General features: G+C 34.0%; 1 protein-coding gene and 1 pseudogene across 1 annotated transcript in view; both read right to left on the bottom strand.

The window, feature by feature from the left end:
* LOC145267281 (zwei Ig domain protein zig-8-like) overlaps window positions 1-21,331 on the bottom strand; it is a 750,978-nt gene that overhangs the window by 486,253 nt on the left and 243,394 nt on the right. The window lies entirely within an intron of this gene.
* On the bottom strand, window positions 10,874-11,037 carry LOC145275134 (U2 spliceosomal RNA; annotated as a pseudogene).

Below are 21,331 nucleotides of genomic sequence, written 5' to 3'. Positions count from 1 at the left end.
TGAATTAAAACAGTATTACATCTGAGCAACGCCTAGCGGCCTGCTAGTATATATATATATATATATATATATATATATATATATATATATATATATATATATATATATATATATATATATATATACTAGCAGGCCGCTAGGCGTTGCCCAGATGTAATACTGTTTTAATTCAATTTAATATAGATATATATATTAAATTCAATTTAATATATATATATATATATATATATATATATATATATATATATATATATATATATATATATATAACGTCGTAGATAATGTTAATGTGGGACATTAATTTACGTAATGACGACCACAACGCATATCTTAATTTTATGTTTAATTCATTTGAATTTTACTTTCTTTCGCGTTTTTAGTCAAGGAAAATTATACACAACTTTACATCTCCTCTGAAGAGATGATACACATCAAAATTTTATAAGATAAGGAGTTATAATATTTCAAATGCATTCTTTGTCTTACACAGAATAATAAAAATCTTTTGATTTGAAATTTAACCATTTCACGTCGTAAATTTTTAAATTTATTGAACGACTAAAAAATATCTGAACATTTTCTACAGGTGTAACTTACGTGCCATAGATATACTTCCTGCTCAGCAGATGTAATATACTGTATATGCAATACATTATATTACCTTACAATACGCGTATTAAAAAATAGTAAGATATATCATCATATATATCTATACACACATACGTATATATATATATATTTTTGACAACATGCGAAGAACTGCTCAAATAATAATGATACAAGAAATCAATGGCAAGCAGCTGTTGCGATGATGCAAATTTATTTGCAAATGTTATTGAAAGAGGTGGAGAGTACTGGAAACCTGGGGAGACTCGTCAGCTTCCAGGGAACACCACAGGCTGTTTTCAGGGTAAGATCTCTGAAGACATGTGTGAAGATCCTTGTGAGCCAATAATAATAATAATAATAATAATAATAATAATAATATAGAATTTTTTAACAAGTAAGTCATTACTTTTCAAGGCACAAGGGCCACTCGGAGATAATGTTTAATAAATGTACGGTGGTCACCGGGGCAACATCGTTAATGGTGAAAATTGAGTATAATTTATTATTGAAGAGGTGGACTTAATAATGACTTATTTACATTGAATTTGAAAACAACCATATTTTAGTCAGCCGGAAAGCCCGCCAGCGGAACAGAATTTTACTGGCGAGCAGTTCTAGGATAGAAGCTTTGTTCATGGAATTTGCGTTTAGACTTAAGCACAGATAGAAAGTATGAAAAACTGTTGATTGCGGTTGTAGATGGAGGAGTATTTTTATGAAACTGTGAAAAGATTGTGCCTAGACTGAAGCTTCGATGAGCATTTTCCATGAAAATAACAATAACTTTTGCTTAATACATAATCAATCATCCTTAATATATATATATATATATAATAAATTCCACAGCCAAATAACGTCGCAGCCCATAATAGCCATGACAGTCAATGATCAACGATGCTTGCCTCGCATGCAACAGGCTCGGGTTTCGAATCCTGCGTTCGGATGTGTCTAACTGATGAACCCAAATAAGAGCGAAACTCGAGTCTTGGATTTCAGGTTCGTTGACTGTCATGGCTCTTGTGGGCTGCGGGTTATTTATAATAAATTCCACAGCCAAATAACGTCGCAGCCCACAAGAGCCATGACAGTCAACGAACCGGAAATTCAAGACTCGAGTTTCGCCCTTATTTGGGTTCATCAGTTAGACACATCCGAACGCAGGATTCGAATATATATATATATATATATATATATATATATATATATATATATATATATATATGTGTGTGTGTGTGTGTGTGTGTGTGTGTGTATTTATGTGCGTGTGCGTGCGTATGTGTGTGTATTAAAATCTTGACTGTATTCAAGCCTCCGTGTTCTTCTCTCAACATTTAAACCACAATTATTACGCATATATATATATATTATGTATAATAATCAACACTTAAAGCAAGCATTTATACACATGACTTCAGTATTTCTAATTAGAATATTATCCTACAGACGAGGCGCAGGCCTTACACGAAGTCTAACGGGTTGAATTTCACATGGCATCTCCTGAAACTACCGATCTTAATACCTACTCGAAATTTCATGTGTATAGTAGAAGCCCGGGATACGCTGGCCCTAGGATATTTTTTTTCAGGTACCAATGCCGATTTCGGTCCCTGCTTACGGTATTTGTCTCGCCTTACGCTGTTGTTTATAATATTATTTGATTATATACAAGTGCATTATATAATGTACTGTATTTTGTTACTACTTTTAATGCAGTATCCCAGGGTTTTACCGTATCATATTTTGAATTGAAAACCATGTTTAATTTAAGAAAAGTTTCCGATGGGTACCTATTCTGTACAAGTCCTGAAGGTGAGAAAAGTTTTTTTGGTGGGTAGCTGTTCTGTACAAGACTCGGATTTTAATATTTTGTAGGCAAAAAGATCCTTTTTCGTGTGGACACAAAAAAATTATATACGGGAATACTAAAAGATTCAATATTTTTATGGAGCAATTCTGGTTTCTGATTGGTTGATAGCAGAACGTGGCTCAATTTGATTGGTCAGTTCCTATCGAGAGTGATTATAAGTAGCACCTTCAATTTTTTTAATCATATCCTTTATTATATACAAAATATTGCAACAATATATACATTTATTAGTCGGCCATTACTTGATGGCGTTAGGTTTTTCAGGCATATCCTCATGCGTGAGAGGGAGTAGAGCTGTCACATATTGGAAGGTGTCGATCATAACACCCTTTCCTGCTTTAACAGAGTATAGACGACTTCGCAATCTAGAGACTCTTTCTCACAGAAGAGGTGTTGCTAGTCGTTTTTTTCTGCCATCATCATTGTAGGAGGTACTCAAATGAGATTAAATTTCTAGATCCTCCACGTAGGACATTCCTGGCAAGAACTCGTCTCACTACCACAACTGCTGGGTGGTGACGTTGGCCAAATGATAAACGACGCTGACTGATAGCATCGATGTGCGAAGTTCGTTCCACAAAAAACGCTTTCACTTAGGGATGTTGGCAACCTTCACGTGATTCTTCTGGTAAGTACCCGATCTATTTCTAGAAGTATTTCTAACTAGAAAGATATTAAGGAAACGAATGCAAAATAATCATCTGATTGATACGAAACTAAGGGATGAAATCATCATCGTTATCATCATCTTCGTCATCATTTTCATCATCATCATCAGCAGCAGCATCAACAACAGCAATTGCAAAAAAGCGTTTCTTTCTGCACACGTGTACTTAACAAATAGAAGTCATGGTTTGATAGAGTTCAAAACCGGCTTCGAAACCTAGTAAGTGATGCTCTTTTCTCCTCCCACAGAAGAGACGTTGCGAGCTTGTCTTTGCTCCATCGTTACTTCAATGGCTAGTGCTCGTGTGCGCTCGAGTCTATGGTCCCACACTCTTTAACAATTTTCACAAAAAATACCCGACTAGCTACAACCACTCTCAACAATTTTCCCCACTCTCTATCTGTGCCTAAATTTAAACGCCAATTCCGTGAACAAAGCTTCTTTTCTAAAACTACCCGCCTGTGGAACACTGTTCCATTGACCTGGTTTCCGGCCGATTACAATAGAGTAGTCTTCAAGTTCAGTCTAAAAAAGTTCGTGTTGTGCTGTCCCCTTGAATAACATAATATATATCTTCTACCCCATCTACACCATAAACGATGGCGACACTACCACTTTACATTCATTAAATCGAGTGTCCTTCGGACCTTGATAAGTGGTGGTTATCTCCCTTGTAAAATAAAAAACGTAAAAAGAATTTCATCTTCAAAACTTTAACATTAGCACGTGAATGATCTACAACACGATTGAAATCATATATCAGTAAATACCTGTCATAACACTTCTCGAATTTTGTGATGACCCATACTCAAACGTTCATCTATTTTAAATCCTCTTATGATATTTTCCATGCGTCGCCGAACTGACAATCTGTCCATCTTTATCACCTTTAATCCTCGTGCGGATTTTAACCTTGATAAGTGTTGGTACACTAGCAAAATATCAGCGTATTTAACAAATGCTACGTTTTGCCCTTTTTAAAGAGGTGAATCACTGTTATATAATTACAAGTTTTTTTCTCTCTCTCTCTCTCTCTCTCTCTCTCTGTCTTTATAGCGCGTGTCAACTCGAAGAACGCAAAAGAGGAGGGTCGTTTTCGGTTCGTTTTCTTGGGAGCAGGAACGCGATGTAATAAATTATTGTGATCAAGCGAAGAAAAAGGAAAGTAAAATTTTCTTTCCGCCTGAAACAATAAATGGCGCACACTTATGCCCTGACTTCATTGCCGTGTAATTTGCGCCCGCAAATACACTCGGTCGATACTTAGCGACTAAATAGAGATGCCGCGGCGAGACGTGTTTGGAGGGCTGAACATTTTCGCGTTTAAACAAGTAACAACCTATCATTGTAGAACAACAGAAACCGCACAAAGTATATTGCTGCACTGATTCTCCAGCGGAATCGGTAAGAGGCAACAACGAAAAGAACGCTGAAGACAACTCTTAGGTTTCGCAATCCAGACAGATCGATATTCAGTGCACCACAAGATAGACAAATTCCTAATTGAAAACACACATAAGAGGTCAGTGCTGCTTGCTCAAGTAATAGGACCCAAATACTTGAATGTGATGAGCAAAAGGTTGGTAAAAAATATACACACATTTTATATATAAATTAAAAAGAACATATATATATATATATATATATATATATATATATATAATATATATATATATATATATATATTACGCACACACATATATTACGCACACACACATACACACATACATATGTAAAACTAAAAATAATTTTTTATAGTAAGGGAAACCTATCTGGATGAAAAAGCTTAAGAGCAGGAAACTAAAAGAGGAGTATCTCTTATTGACTTGATACCGCAATAAAGTTCCTATGTAACATGTATCTCCCCTCTCTTTCTCTTCTCTCTCTCTCTCTCTACACACACACACACACACACACACACACACACACACACACACACACACACACACACACATATATATATATATATATATATATGAATGGAAATGTATAAAAAAGAATGCGAAAAGTAAAAAAAAAAGCTTATAACTTTTTTTATTCGTTTTCAATTGGTGACGGGCAGGAATACAAAATAATATTATGAAAAAAAATTAAAAAACATTTTTACAGGTACATAATTTTCGACCGATCCTTCAGTCTTCATCGGTGTAGTGAAAGTAATAGCTTACTATATATATATATACTAGCAAAAATATCCGTCGTTTACTGGGTTCACAAACAGCCTACAGAAAATTGATTCTGAGTTATGAAAGTATGATAGGTTAGGAAAAGGAAGGGTTGTAAACAAATAGCTTCGAATTTGGGGGTATCAAAACCAAAGCAAAATATGATGAAAGTAAAAATAAAATAGATAGACCCCATAATTTATTATACCATACCTGTTCACACTGAAACACTTATCACAATATTGTGTGGATCTATATTAAAGAACCTTGTTAAACTTTGTGACATATTTCATAGAATAATATACATATATATATATATATATATATATATATATATATATATATATATATATATATATATATATATATATATATATCTTAGCCCATGTTAAAATTAGCTCGGTTAAAATTGCTTGCACGAAGGAAACGCGAGTTTTCAAAAGTGGTTTATTTGACAAAAACCTCCAATCCTTATGAAGTCATTACATTTTTTTATACCCCTCTCTCTTTTTATATCCTTTTAACTGTGAGTTTGTTTTTAAATAGGCGTAACCACATATCAAGGCTAGAGATCACTCGAGGATAAGGGTTAAAAGTGTACAGCAGTCAATTGGACAATATAGTAATCGAATTAGATGTTATTTATATATTCTGTGCTGATCATAGTGGACTATTACGCTTTTCTGCTTTATAGATAGCTTCATTAGCTGAAAATGTTTATAAACACCGTAAAAAAACGGAAGGGGGAGTAGAAATATTGTAAAAAAAAATAAGAGCCGAGGATCAAATATGTATTGCGATATGGATGAAAGTAGGAGACATTAAATGTGTAAAAGATGTATGAGTTATGTGTAAATTGCAAACTACAGCCAGTTAGGACAATTAAAATAGATTAAAAGAAACAAGTGAAGCATGCATTGTCCCCGTGAGTGCACATGAACGAAGCATAAAAAGTGAAAGTTCAACATTTGCCCCCTCTCCCATTTAGCCCCAAAAGTCCTCAGTGGACGTCAAATCCTAGTGAAAATGAACAAACGGTGCACTTTTCAGCATTAACATATGTAAATTTGAGTTCTGCACCATACAAAAAAAAAAAAAAAAAAAAAAGAAATGACTAAATCCATTATATGCCCCCCACTTTCATTCAGCCCCAAAATTCCACTAGACCTTAACATATTAAAATCTGAGTTCAGAACCATGCAAAACTGCTAAATAGACATACACAGAATATTTTTGGACAAATATGGTAAAATAGTCCCCAATAATGGAATGTTTTTATTAACCCTAAAAGAGCCCCTGGGGTACACCCAGGAGTTATCGCCAGGTATAGACAAACAAAATTAGATAGAAATCAGTTAGTTACCACTTTTCCCGGAAAATCCGTTCTGTTACTGTTTTTACTCATATCATGTTTAATGTTTGTGCAAAATTTCAAAAAAATTCCAAGTTGTAGTTATTGAGATAAGTGCGGAAAGACGAACGGACGGACAAGGGTGAATTTACAGGTCCATCCTCCTTTTGTCGGGGGACCAAAAAACAAAAACCCAAAAAAACAAACAAACTAACAAACAAGAAAAACAAAAACAAAATCAAATAAAAAACCAAAGTCGTACCATAACCAACAAATACTTTACTATTTTATGTGATTAGAGGAAAAAAAAGCTCAGCGTAATTGATATTAGTTCATTCAGCGTTATACTACTCCTCCGCCTATTCCTCCTGTTACTACTACTACTACTACTACTATACTATTATCTTCTACACACACATTTATATCATTAAATTATATATTATGTATATATGTCTGTTTCAGATTTTATTCAAATGATATGCACTGCATGTAGTATTATGCAAATATACTTATGGCAAGTGTACTACACAGAGGCGTTTGTGTTAAATGCGTTAAGAGTAACATGCCAGAAATTGAAATTCAACTATTCCTTGTATAAGTACATGTTATTTTTATATAAGGCTCCTACTGTTTTAAAACTATTAGATATTATTACCTATTTAAAACGTCCCCACAAATACACGCCCACACTTGTACTTAGATTATAAACTACTAACATTTCAGCCCGGCGTTGCCCGGGTGTTTAGAGGTGTATGCTGAGCAAAAAAAACAAAAACAAAAAAAAACAGGTCAATTTTTTAAACTTCGACCCCTATTATGCCCCCTTAATGTTTATTATTTTGGGCTCAAATCAAGTTATTAATTTAGACCAATGTCCAAGAGACCTATATCTAAAATTTCAAGTGTGTAGACCCAAAATTGTCGGAGGAGTTTCGTAGACTTCTCAAAGGTAAAATCGTTGAACAGCCAAATTTCTGGCCGAAAACTGATAGCATAGATTTTCTCAAATCTCAGTACCCCGTATATCAAATTTCGAGTATGTAGACTAAAAATTGACAGAGTTATTGCGTAGGGAAATGTACACAGACACACAGACAGACACACAGAGACACGTTCACTTTTATAGATATATAGATTATTTTCCTTCCTGTATAAAACAACCCTTTTTACCAGTCTCATCGGTCCCTAGATTATAGTTTTCCCTAACACATAAAACGTTTGGCTTTCATTGGCTATATAAACCAATGGCGCTTTCTTTCCTTACGCTATACGGTAATTAAATTTCCATCATATTTCTCTGCCAATTTCTGTCGGCTTTTCATTCAAATGTAGTTCAATCAGTTTATAGTGATGTCTATTATGCACACTACCTTTAGATTTACCTTAGGGTAGCTATGCACAGTAAGGTTTATTATATACTAGCATTTCAGCCCGGCGTTGCCCGGGAATTTGGAGGTATATGCTGACCAAAAAAAAAAAAGCGGTCAACTTTTAAAAATTTAACCCCTATTATGACCCCTTAACATGTATTGTTTTGGGCTCAAATCAAATTATTAAGTTAGATCCATGTCCAAGGAACATATATCTAAAATTTCAAGTGTTTAGACCCAAAATTGTCGGAGGAGTTTGGAAGAGTTCTCAAAGGTCAAATCGTTGAACTTTGACCCTTTAACAGCTATATTTTTGGCCGAAAACGAATCACAACGATTTTCACTAATCTCAGTACCATGTATATCAAATTTCGAGTCTGTAGACTAAAAATTGACAGAGTTATTGCGTAGGGAAATGTACACACACAGACACGTTCACTTTTATAGATATACTAGCATGAGTGGCCGGCGTTGCCCTGGTGTCTGGATGTACAGTAGCTATCCTAAATAAAGTTTATACATGTCTACAGATTATTCTGTTTACAGTAGCAATCCTAAATAAAGTTTATATATGTCTACATATTATATTATATATACAATAGCTATCCTAAATAAAGTTTATATATGTCTACATATTATATTATATATACAGTAGCTAGCCTAAATAAAGTTTATATATGTCTACATATTATATATACAGTAGCTAGCCTAAATAAAGTTTATATATGTCTACATATTATATTATATATACAGTAGCTAGCCTAAATAAAGTTTATATATGTCTACATATTATATATACAGTAGCTAGCCTAAATAAAGTTTATATATGTCTACATATTATATTATATATACAGTAGCTAGCCTAAATAAAGTTTATATATGTCTACATATTATATATACAGTAGCTAGCCTAAATAAAGTTTATATATGTCTACATATTATATATACAGTAGCTAGCCTAAATAAAGTTTATATATGTCTACATATTATATTATATATACAGTAGCTAGCCTAAATAAAGTATATATTTATATGTCTACAGATTACTCTGTGTACAATAGCTATCCTATGCCTACAGTTTCCTCGTGTATATATAGTTATAGAAAATAAGTGTATATATAGTTATAGAAAATAAGTTTATTCAGTTTACAATGTATTTTATGCGTAAAGAAGACATTTAAAGTTTTAAAGTTTTAAATTCCTAGTTTAAAAAATCTACAGATTGTAGGCAAGTAGGATTTTCCATTCAACTACTAATACGTTCTTTATCCTCATTTTTTAAATAGTATTTTCTCATATTCACGTATCATTTGCTTTTGTAAATAAATAGCATTGCAAATCATATCTATTTCTAAATTTTAAGAACGTTTCGCTCATGGATTAAAAAAAAAGATGCGCCTTTTCTCTATTTATTATATGAAGAAAATGCGATCGAAAAATATACATGGAATAGTTTCGTATATGCGTGTGCGCCATCGTTTGAAATTCAGTCTTACAGAGATTGTTGTCGATACAAGAATAGCATAATTCAACAGAAAAAGCAAACGTTATTCTTGCTATGAGTCAACAATCATTGGTTGTTTTGAAGTCGAAAGTTACACGATTACTTATCCATTTGCTTGGTATCGTATTCCATTCTGAAAGTCTTTTCTGGTATTTCTTGTATTGCTTAGTTACAGCGCCACACGGAAATGATGCTGTAAATATATCTTACACTAAGTAAACGACATCACGAAACGAGATTGAAGGTTTACCTAAAGACAAAGGAACACAGAAACACACGAGAAATGCCAAACCGTAAAGTCAGTCTCTGTACGTGCGTCCTCGCGTCTCTATAAAAGGTTTTGTCGGTCAGGCGGACCCTGTATTACGTCTACTTTAGTATTGGGTCAGCACTTGTCAAGGCCAGGAATTACGCAAGCTTAAGGATTAATGGGACGGAATGATTATCGGTCGATAAATGAGGAACACTGTGTATACTGACATCAATTAGGGGTATGGGCTGATAACTTACTAAACGCTGATACTTCCTCTGCTCTATCGTTATTCTCATTCAAGTGCTCGTTTGAACTCCAATCTCTGGTCCATCCTTGCCAAACTATCACAAAAAACACTCAACTAGCTACAACCACTATCAACAATTTTCCCCACTTTCTGTCTGTGCCTAAATCTAAACGCATATCCCATGAACAAAGTTTATTTCCTACAAGTACCTGCCTGTGGAACACTGTTCTACTGACCTGCTTCCCGGCAGAGTACAATATATTAGCCTTAATGTCCAATGTAAATAATTTCTTGTTGAGCTGTCCCCTTGAATAATTAAAATTCTACCCAATCTACACCATTAACGATTACTACACTATCACTTTAAATTACATGCGCTCTTATCCTCGAGTGACCTTCGGGCCTTGATAAGTGGTGATTTCTTTGCAAAAAAAACAAAAACAAAAAAAACCCGGGTCATTTTGGAATAAAAAGTTGTTTACAAGCTGATAAAATTGTAATCAACATGGAAGCAGCTTTGTAGTAATGTGTTTTACAGGCGGGAATCCATTGCAACAAGCTCTATCTAAATTCTGCCTGACGCGAAGGACATGATTGTACCTATTTACAATGCCTCCCCACGGGACAGAGTTAGACATCAGGGTCGTTTTTAAACGTGGAGAAAAAGTACAAAAATAAAAAAATTGTCTCAGTCGTGAAGGATTTCTCCTCCACTGAAAGAGAACGAGAAATGGAAGTGCCGCATCTGAAGAACAGATGGTATTTATTTGCTCCCCCACCGAGCAAATTAGGCACAAGGCCAATTTTTAATGTGAGGAGTGAAGGGAGGGGGAAGGGAAAAAGGGGACCAGCTCCCGAGAGGTGGGAAATGGGAGCTGGTTAAAGGTCAGGCATGTGGGGTTGCCCCCACATCTGGTCTTTGCTAGTCATAGATAGTCATAGCTTGCAGTATCTGCCGGAACAGATATTACACTTTGATCTTGGCCAAAAGGCCGCGAAGGACATGATTGTAGAAGGGAAGCTATTCTTCCCTTGTAGTAGCAAAATTAAGAATAGTAGACATTTGACGTTGGGTTTACTTTCGGCAACCTCGTAACTTTCGCTTCCATTATTTTGTCCTTTAGTCCTCACATTCCACAGGAGATTTTATGAAAAAGAGTGAAGATTGCTTTTATCTTGGTTGGGATCTATCCAACTGACGCTTATCTTTGGCTATTTTTTGACCCTGAAGTAGTATTGTAAAACTCGTTTATATCAAGTGGTTTCCTGTATTGTCTAGAGCTATTTCCATTAAAAAAAATATGAGTTCCTTCTGTGAATGTCACACAAAGTGAAACCAAAGATTGGAGTTTTAAATAGCTTTTTATCGTAAGACACGGAGATTGAATTGTCACATTCTTTATTTTTAGATACGTCCAAGCATGAGAACGGGTTTTCTATACAAATGAGTCGCTACTTGTCAAGGCCACGCGCCATTAAAGGATAAGGCTTAAATTATATGGATACACTTTCTGTTGAATTATGATCAATATTATGAGATGATTAAAAATTATAGATACAACGGATAAAATTTGATGACTTAGGAGAACGGTTTATATCTGGAATTGTAGCTGACTATCCTGTGTCTCACAGCGGTGAACTCTCTCGGAAACGTTTTCCACAAATAGGAAGTTTCTGGAAAACAACCCTGTTGAATTCTCTTTTAAGTTAGACATCCGGAAGAATAAAAGAACATTTTTGTAGAGGTGATGGAAAATCGGTCTGTCGTCGGTCTGTCATCAATCCGCCACGCTTAATTAAGAAATACTATTTTTAAATATATTTTCATTGGTCTGCCACACATATATTTAAAGTGTAATTTCGTCGATGTGCGGTTCGCTTTATCGGCCCGTCTTGTTTCGGTTTTAAATAACTCCGTCATGTGTCACACTGCAAATCTATATCTCATGTACGAATATTATTACATTTACATTATTTAGACTAATATTTTTTTTTATCTTGGACGTTAGTTACACAACATCTCGACTGATGCTATTTTTGATTTTCTTCCGGTACATTTTTTCAAATTAAAAAAAAAATGGTTATCTTCGAAAAGATCCAGTTGAAGAATTAAAATTATCTTCCTACGATTTGGATTATGCGAATTACTGTTTTAATCTTGGCTACAATTTCCACAACGTTTCGATCCATCTGAACGCCGAACTTCTTCAGGGGTATATTGTCGAACTCGGGAATCTTTCTTTTCAAACTCGTGAATCTGTACGCAATTAAGAACGGAACTCTATATTTGATGCGTATCCATTTGCTTTGTATCGTATTCCATTCTGAAAGTCTTTTCTGGTATTTCTTGTATTGTTTAGATACAGCGCCACACGGAAACGATGCTGGAAATATATTTTAGAATAAGTAAACGACATCACGAAACGAGATTCTAGGTTTACCTAAAGAAAAAGAAACACTGAACCACACGTGCTTTAATTCCGTCAGCCAATACCGGGGAAAAAGTCGTAAGTAATTCGCAATAGTATTCTGTGTATCACCAGAACTGAGGATTGTGCCTTTAACCGCCATAAAGTATCACTTAAATGAATATTACATGTACTTTATCCGTTACGTCATGATTTATTGTCTGAGAGCATGCTACTCAGCCTGGATTAAATCAGGGATAATTTCTGTCCTGATTCACGAGTTCGACAGAAATATATTCCTAAGCCCGAAAATATGCTTCTGAAGAAGGTCGGAATATATATATAGCTATATGTATATATATATATAAAGCTATATATATATATATATATATATATATATATATATATATATATACATATATATATAGCTATATATATATATAGCTATATATATATATAGCTATATATATATATACATAGCCATATATATCTATATATATAAAGCTATATATATATAGCTATATATATATCTATATATATCTCTATATATAAAGCTATATATATATATGTATATAGCTATATATATATGTATATAGCTATATATATGTATATAGCTATATATATATAGCTATATATATGTATATAGCTATATATATAGCTATATATATAGCTATATATATAGCTATATATGTATATAGCTATATATATGTATATAGCTATATATATATAGCTATATATATGTATATAGCTATATATGTATATAGCTATATATATATAGCTATATATATGTATAGCTATATATGTATATAGCTATATATGTATATAGCTATATATGTATATAGCTATATATATAGCTATATATATGTATAGCTATATATGTATACAGCTATATATATATAGCTATATATATGTATATAGCTATATATATGTATATAGCTATATATGTATATAGCTATATATATATATATGTATATATAGCTATACATTTATATATAGCTATATATGTATATATAGCTATATATGTATATATAGCTATATATGTATATATAGCTATATATGTATATATAGCTGTATATGTATATAGCAATATATGTATATAGCTATATATATAGCTATATATGTATATATATATAGCTATATATGTATATAGCTATATATAGCTATATATGTATATATATAGCTATATATGTGTATAGCTATATATATATAGCTATATATATAGAGTTATATATAGAGAGCTATATATATATAGATATATATATGTATATAGCTATATATATATGTATATAGCTATATATGTATATAGCTATATATGTATATAGCTATATATGTATATATATATATATATATATATATATATATATAGCTCATTTGCAATTATCTAAAAAAAAAAAAACGAAATATATTTTTCAATATGACTTTCGTCGTTAATCACGCAGAATCAATAGAAATATTTAAAAGAATATACTTGGTTGCTTTTAATTATTTCTGGTTTATAATATTTTCACGGTTTACCTATGTTATAACCTAATAAAGCTATGGTTCCTAACAATTAATTTAATTTGTGTTGGAGACATGACCGAATTTACGCCTGTAAAACTAATTTCGAAGCAAGCGCCATGCACGTCTTGAGATGGAATGCTGCTGACACATCTAGTGATGTCTAGCTCACAGCAATCCTTCCTGTATTGACAGAGTATAAAATCGATTCCGCCATTTTGGTTTTGTAGATCTCTTCTATTCTATAATCCTCTTCCTTAAAGAAAAGATGGAACTACTCTTTCTCTACTCTATCCACATTTCCATGAAAGATGCTCGACTGTGCTCTGATTTTTTATCCTTCTTTGTAAGACATCTACCATAGAAATGTGTCAAGTAAATCTAATAAAAATAAATTGCCTTTTTTTTTCATTGTGTGTGCCTAGCTTCATGCGGATTTTCTAGTAGCAGTTTATTTCAAAGCACAACTGCCCATGGAACACGTTACCGCAGGACCAATTCCAGGCAGGTTATAACATGAACTTCTTCAAATTCAATGTCAATTAATACATTAAATATCATACCTCCATAATTTTTTTCTTTCCATCATTTTCAAACCATATATTTCCATATTAAATCTGATTTAACGGCCGGTCTATCTAGTTCATTTTTACTTTGTAACCTTTCCGGGAACCAACACGTTGTCATCTTAGTCGCAAAGCAGACAAAGAATAATTAAAAAGTACATCTTTTCGTGCAACAGCGACATTTATATTCTCATTCTCCCGCTACGCGTGACTTCTCATTACGGCTATGGCGTCTCTCACATGATCGCCCCTAAAATGTGCTATATCACCTTTCTATAGTCTTTTTCATTACAGTGATGTCACTTCACATTTCGTACTCATTTGCATACGTATGTTCGCGCTCTGTTATACTTATGCTCGAGTGGGTTTTAATCTTGATAAATAGTGACCCAATAGTAAAACATACTCGTGCTACTTATTTAAAAGCGTAGTTATCAATATTATATCTTAATCCCAACATCATCAGGGACACTGTAGTACTCTGCTAGTTTTATGCCAAGTCATCTGGCGCCCTATCGTGTTGAGGGAAATGTACTTGGACCATCCTTAATTTCGTTCCTTAAAGTAGGCACCTCACTCATTAGTCCACATACCGCTGTATAGTACAACAAGTGTATAAAAATGGGAGTGAACCTCCTCCCCCGAAGTAGCAATAGTAATTTTAATCTCTTTATCAGGACTCGAATGACCCCCCCCCCCAACAAAAAAAAAACGCGAATGAAGAAAAATAAAAAAAAAGAAAACAAAACAACACACTCAATTTAGGACATTTCCAAAATAAACTCTATGAACTCTGTTTGTGCAATCATGTGCGCGATTTGGGAATCAAACCTTCTTGAATTAAGGATGATAATTTTAATCTATTTTTCAGCCCTCGTCACGGATGCATAAACAAACATCACTGAGGACCTCTCCAAAATTGATTCAATCACCTCTGTTTGATGTAATGCTGTGCGCAATCTAGGATTGGTGACCTTCTGGAATTAGAAATAATCATTTTAATCTCTTTCCTAGTCCTCGCAAGGAATGAAAAAACTGACAAAACTATGTACAACACACGGTAAAGTAAAAGATTAAGAGTGGTTGCTCAAGACGTTCATAGATTTACAAAAAGTTACTACAAAATTATAACATATTTTATATGTATATATATATATATATATATATATATATATATATATATATATCATAGCTTTACAAGAAGTTACTACAAAATTATAACATTTTATTTATATATATATATATCATAGGTTTACAAGAAGTTACTACAAAATTATAACATATTTTATATATATATATATATCATAGCTTTACAAGAAGTTACTACAAAATTATAACATATTTTATATATATATATATATATATATATATATTATTTTTAAAATATAATCCACTGACACGTGTTTCGTCGTTTACGACTCATCAGAGTGGCTGAATCTAGCGAGAGTCGAAATCAGGACCCCATGGTAAGAAATCTAAACCGTTACCCCTCGTTCACCTGCTGACTGTTCGGATACATCGCGATTTACGTAGTTATCGTTTGTTTTTGTTTTTGCGATACGTCTTGAATGCATTCAATTATTTACAAAAGTGCATTTTTACCTAAATGCGAGTTGGGAATAATTTTCTCTTTAACCAATTTGATACCCCCACATGGCGAGCGATATATATATATATATATATATATATATATATATATATATATATATATATATATATATATATATATATATATATTGTTTTTAAAATAAAATTATCCACTGACACGTGTTTCGTCGTCTCCGACTCATCAGAGTGTCTGAATCTAGTGAGGTTCGAAATCGGGACCCCACGGCAATGAGCCAAACGTCCTTATCCGCTGGTCCATTTCACCGACTGTTTTGATATATTGCGATTTACTTATATTTAATTTTCGTCGTCTACGACTCAGAGTGGCTGAATCTAGAGAGATTTGAAAATGAATAACGAACATATATAATTTACACTTTTCGCATGAATTTTTTACACACAGGTATTCAATTATTATTATAAATAATTATATCAGCCCCTTAAAAAAAAACTCATTTCTTATCGTTGAGCACTTTCTGCTGAATTAGGTCGGTCAATTTAACTCTTATGCATATATCATCGTATAATGATTAGACCACTCTGACTGACGTAAAAAAATATTTCAAAATAAAAGGTTTAATTTCAACGTTATTTCTCGCGGTTAACGGTAGCCGAATGGATACGGTGTTGCTAATCAAGCCAGAGCTAGTGTGTGTCGCCGTGTTCGAATCTTTCGACTGGTGTTAATCGTGACATGCTGCACTGAAGATTCTTGAAGGGATGAAACAGTAGTGTCGGTGGATATTTAATTATTATAGTAAATAAGTTCTGTATTCTTTATGGAATAATAAATTTGTCGTAATATGTTTAATTTACCGAATTTAATTCCAAATTTTTTGTTATACTATTGCTCTATCTCGTATATTGAGCTTTTTATCTGATTGCGGTTGTGTCATAAATATTGATTCTAATATTTATATTTATATATACAATATTATAGAATCTGTAATCTGTAAATATTTCACAATTTTAGTTGATTATATATATATATATATATATATATATATATATATATATATATATATATATATACTTATCTCACGCCAGGAAAGTCCTTACCATCGAAAAAAAGGCACTAAAATGCATAACACTATTCTTCTTTATGACACCAATTAGAACACTTTAACTTCAGCCAAAAGAAAAGAAAAATATTTTGCTTTGAGAAGAAGAATTAAACTTTGAAAAACGTCAATTAAAATAAATGTTATTTATTTTGACAAACACCTGCTAAGAATTTTTATAAGAAACACGAACGTGGTATGTTGAAATGTATTATCCATTACGAAGAATATATTCAGTCTTTTTTTTACTAGCTATGTTATGACTGCAAAAATGTACGGTTTGTTACGTGATATAGCACCAGCAGGTTTAAAGGTTTTATATCGAAGTTTTACTTGTTATAGCCTGTTGGTAAATATCCCAGAAAGTAATTGCTGGAAATATGCACGCTTATTTAATGTGCTTGATTAAAATATTTTGATTACTATTAACTAATTCTGGTTGAATTTATTAGTGTATCATATTTATTTAAGTATATTCAATTATTATCACAAGCGGGAAAGATCAAACTTCGGCCCCGAAAAAACTGCTACTTTGAACCGATTGCTATGCAACGCATCTAGTGGCGCTATACGTAAATAAGCAAAGCTAGCATACTAATTTATACCTCCAACATACCAATAATATCTACCCTCATAAACTAAACCCCTATTGATGACAGAGTTCGACATAATAGCTTATATAAATTACAATAAATGTACTTGAAGATCAGTCGAAATCTTATGAAAATAACAATCAAGATCAGAATACTAGCCCGAAAATTCTAAATAATCTAAATTATTAACCTCCATCTAAAAAAAATATGAATGAATTCCGTTATTTGCCATCCGTTGAAAACGCTAAGAGTTAGCTAACGTGGTATACAGAATAACGTTTATAAATAAAATAATATCTGTCCTTGGAGTGGATAAATTTTGGAAATTCCAAACCAAATATTTATCTACTAAAAAATCGTACAACAAACTAGTCCAAAGCTTGTAATCACACCGAACATATTTATAAAATTAAGATCCTTCCACTGGACTACTAAGTGGGATAGTAAAAATAGAAATTAAGTAAAAATCATAAAAAAAGAAACAAAACTTAATTTTTTTTTTTTTAATTACATTTTCACCCCAAACAAGGCACATCGCCACTTTGTTGTAGGGGGCTACTATCAGAGACATAAGCATCATGGGTACTGTGTAGGAAGTTAGGCAGAAAGATGTCGGCTCACGTTGCACTTGAACTTCTGCATGTCAGTACAGTCGGGGAAACATGTACCCGGAAGGGAATTCCAAAATCTAGCTGTTCTGGGGAAGAAACTACTGGAGTAAAAGGCCCTCTTGCATCTAGGGATCTCTACTGTGAAGGGGTGGGATTTAGCTGCTTGTCGAGTTTGTCTGGGGTATTTACGTCGAGGGGGCACAAGTGTTTGCAGTTCGTCAGAGCATTCATCGTTAAAGTACTTGTAGAACAGGCAGAGGGATGCAATATTTCGTCGATAGGTCAGAGGCCGAAGTTAAGCTGACAGTTCAGGACCTATGAGATTGGCGACACTCTTTTGAACCTTGTCTAGGAGCGAGAGACTAGTGGAAGGTGCACCAGCCCAAATATGACAACAATACTCCATACATGGGCGAATGGTGGCCTTATAGAGGTATAGGATACTTTCGGGCGTTAATAGCATTCTAGCACGGTAGAGAGAACCCATCTTCTTCGCAGCGGCAATGTTCTCAATGTAATTGTTCCAACTCATGTTTCCTGTGAACGTTAGGCCGAGGGGTTTAAAAGATGTGCTTTCAGATAAAGAGTCATTGGCCATTGCTATTGGCGGTAGGGAAGGTTTCTTGTAATTATTGAAGGAATCAAGTTTAGTCTTGGCAGCATTGAAGGTGACCATCCATTTTTGTCCCCATTTCACTACAGATCAGAGGTCTTCCTCTAGTATTTCTGCCATTTCTTTAGATATGTGTTCATTTGTTTTCCTGCCGTGTCTATTATAGAGCATGGTGTCGTCAGCATACATACCCATCTCACAGAATTTTGTCAGGGAAGTCATTTATGAATAGTAGGAATAACAGAGGTCCAAGGATAGACCCCTGAGGCACACCCGCATTTATATCATATTGTTTGGATGTACGAACGTCAAGAACAACCTGGATTTTTCTCTTATCTAAGAAGGATCTTATTATGTTATCTATTCTTCCAGTGATGCCGTATGATCTGATTTTCTTGAGAAGACTCTCATGCCATACCCTGTCAAAAGCCATAGATATATCTAGAGCTACCGCTCTACCCTCCCCCGCTTTGTCTAGTGACTGGTATATACGTTATGAGATTACAGTTAGGATGTCTGCTGTGGAATGGGCTTGCTAAATCCATAGTGTTGGTCAATCAGAAGTTTAGCATCTGTAAGGTGATGGACTAGAGCTTGGTTAATTATGGTCTCAAATATTTTGGCGAAAAGTGGGAGGAGGCTAATGCGGCGATAATTTACTGGGTCAGTTCTTTCGCCAGAATTCTTGAAAACTGGCATTACAGAAGCAGTTTTCAAGCAGTCTGGAAAGCAAGATTCATTAAGGCATTTGTTGTAAAGTTAGGAAAGAACTGGAGCTACTTCGGCCGCGCACTTTTTTAAAACACAGCCGGGATGAGATCAGGTCCACATGCTTTTGCAGTGTCAAGCTTTCTTATGATAGCATGCACCTGAGCAGGGGTGATTTTCAGATCGTCTAGTGTGGCGTCTGTCTGTAAAGGAAAATCAGGGAGGGGGTAGTTAGCAGAGTCCAGTATGGAGTTGGAGGCAAACCGTCTGACAAGCATGTTAGCCTTCTCAGTTGCTGAGCAAACAACCTCATGATTGTTGGATAGTGGGGGAATTCTTCATTGCCCATTATTTACTACGCTGTTGTAGATTTTCCAGAAGTCGCGGGTTTTTAATTTCTGTGCTTCGATGCGTTTTTGGGTGGTTTCAGTAAATTCTCTCTTAGCTGACGCTATTTCTTTCTGACAGTTACTTCTGGCTTCCATATACTTCTGCCTGTTTGAACTAGACTTATGGCGGTTAAATTTGCGGTACGCATGCTGCCTTGCGCTATGGCAGCTGCGCAAGTTGAAGTGAACCATTGGGGAGAGTTGGGTCTGCTATAGTATTTGCGTGTGGGAACATGTGCTTCAATTGCCGCTTTGAACCATTCAGTGGTCTCATTTGCGCAAAGTTCAGCAGGAAGTGAAAAGATATTTTGCCATAGAGCGCTCTTGGTTAGGTCCCTGATGGATTCCCAGTCAGCCTTTTTATAATATCTCGTTGTTTTGAGCAGTGGCTATTCAGTTTTGGCTCTAGAGTTTAGGGCGATTTCAACCATTACCACTGCATGATCGACGTTCCCAAGAGGGCTGTGGGCATTCGTTACACAGTCATCGGGAAGTGATGCATGTTGTTCTCGCTGGTCTGGGAAACGGGTTGGAAACGTAACCATCTGCGATAGGGAATGAGATATAGAGAAGTTACGTGTTGTGCACAAACTGAAGACTATAAGTCAGTGATTAAGAAAGATAACTACGATGACCGCCTTGTCGTGTACGAATGTTTATCTGCTATTCGTTTATTCAGTTAATTTATAAGTTTTTATTATCGGAAATTCTATTATTCAGAAAACCTTAATCTTTATCGCTAGTTAGGTCCCTGGATGAACAATTCTAATATTTATGACGCGTAAAATTTTCAGTTACTCCAGGAAGAACATTATAGTCAAAGATTCCGGTGTATGAACTGAACAAAAAAGTGATAAATTTGATACGTCTTCCCTCATCCTGAAATAATTAGAGTTTAGAAGACTGTATTCTACTGAAGCAATGATTCTGATCTCATGTGTAAACACTATACTGCTATGTAAGAATCCAATCTCAGCTTGTAACAAACAAAACTAGACATATTTTTAAATGTTTCGCAAAGAATTTCCTCGTTATTTCCGGAGTGTGGGTTAAGCTCAACTTGAAAGGTTTTCCGATTCCATTTGTCTGCTTTTAGACAATGCCAAATATCGATCCGAAAACCTCAGAAACCTTCAGAATTTTATTTGTTTTGACAGTTACAAAGACATAATTGTTTATGATGAGAATTTTTTCCCCAAACAGCATTTAGTTTGTTTTCTTTCATTTCTAAAGGAATTTCA

This window comes from Euprymna scolopes, chromosome 4 (genome assembly GCF_053919585.1).
Source record: "Euprymna scolopes isolate OS-2025 chromosome 4, ASM5391958v1, whole genome shotgun sequence".
NCBI classification, from domain to species: Eukaryota; Metazoa; Mollusca; class Cephalopoda; order Sepiida; family Sepiolidae; genus Euprymna; species Euprymna scolopes.
Note: the sequence above shows the minus strand (reverse complement) of the source record. Positions and strands in the feature narration are given on the sequence as shown.